Below are 1,831 nucleotides of genomic sequence, written 5' to 3'. Positions count from 1 at the left end.
TCTTACCCAATACTATTACTATAACAATATTCATACTAAATTGTTATTATCTGTACTACCTGTTATGTTGTACAAATTTGTTTCGCTATTCAGTCCAAAACCAATTTTTTGGACATGCGAAGGTTTGATATTAGGGCTTATAGTACAGCAACTTTGCTTGAATTATTGTAGTGCAAAGGGTCCTAGGTTCGATTCGGTGGAAGTACACAGTAGTTCGGATTGCACTTCAAATTGCGGGCCCAGTTCTGATTAACCTATCTGTGCATAAATTAAATTATTGTAATGGATGTAATGTATAGAATGTATGTAGATGCAATGAGATGCATACATGATAACAAGCAAATTGTCCATCTCTAATTTTACTCACTTTTCTCTTGTGTCCTATGTATTTTTAAGGAATGGAATTGTTTTGATGTTGGTGCAGATGCCCCCTTTGTGTTTTGTTTGAATTCTGTAACGCCGACATTCGTGACGCAGTGGTTAGCACAGTGCGCTACGATGTCACGGGTTCCTGATCTGAATCCCGGCCTTGGCATGGATGTTCTTTGTGTGTCCCTTCATCATATTATCACTCATCCTTATCTTCGCGATTAGCCAAAAGTAGAAAAAAAGCGAAGTAAAATTAACCAAATTAAAATCAATCAAATCAAATTCTGTAACCTCGCATTGCATAAAACCAAAGATCTTGTAAGTAAACACTAGATCAATAGGTGGTGCTGATCTGATCAAATGAATGCTGGAATTACCCGATGAACGACTAGCCTAGAGATGAACAATTCTTACAATGCTCACTGGCTTTTAGGTTCAATTCTTGAACTTCGCATTGAGCAGAACAGTCAATGAACGTAGTGATGGACAATTTACTTCATTACATGTGTGAATCCCACTCTACAACTTTGCTCAGAACATAATTACATTTAATTCCTGTTTGTAAGGTAGATAGAACACCTGTAACTTTACCGTAGTCGTAAGTTGCTGTGACCGGGGATAAACTTGCAAGCAAGTTGCTGGACTAATTAAAATGACAATATCCCTATCATGTGTGTGAAAACGAATAACTAATGGAAATTGCAATTTGTTTAAACAATTGAAAGTTATAGAGTAAAATTTAACATGTCATGTCGAGCCATTGATGACCAAACAAGGTTTATACGATTCAACCATAAGTTGCAGAATCGCGTTCACTGCGGATATTCATTCACTTACGTGAAAATTTTTAAAAAATCCTGAAAGAAAATGATTTCAAGAAGGAAAAGTCATGTTCCTTAGACTTGCATATAATTTAGAGAAGGAATAAACATGGAAACATATAGTGATGCTTGTTTCTTGTTCAGGATACAAAACCAGAACACCTGGCATGGACTCTGAGCCTGTCGCAGCAATGGCTTCCTCTAAATATTTTGTACCAAAGCATGAACACCGATATTCTAAATGGGACATGATTTAAATTCTCTCCTATAATATACACGAGAATATTTAACACACACGCACAGACACGGGTATGTATGTATCTCGGATATATAGTCGAGGTCGTCGACATGGTAGTTTTCCCGGGATGTATCATTTCAGGTGAAATTTTTCAACCAACGTCCCTGCATGGAATGGCTCTGGGGGATTCATCCAGCTTCAAATAAATGGGTTCAACTCTGAGAGCTAAAGGCGACCAGAGCTTCGTGCTGATCACGTCAACTCCACAAAGGCCGAGACTGTGAATGTGTGGGCCCTACCTCCACATCTACGTTGTAATGTGCCGTGTGTGCGTAAACAGTTCACATTCAATACAGTCGGAAGTTTCCAAACTCACAAAGCACTTAAAGTCAATATGCAAAGA

This window comes from Lepisma saccharinum, chromosome 1 (genome assembly GCF_977018435.1).
Source record: "Lepisma saccharinum chromosome 1, izLepSacc3.1, whole genome shotgun sequence".
NCBI lineage: Eukaryota > Metazoa > Arthropoda > Insecta > Zygentoma > Lepismatidae > Lepisma > Lepisma saccharinum.
The sequence above is the reverse complement of the archived record's forward strand: the minus strand, read 5'-3'. Positions refer to the sequence as shown.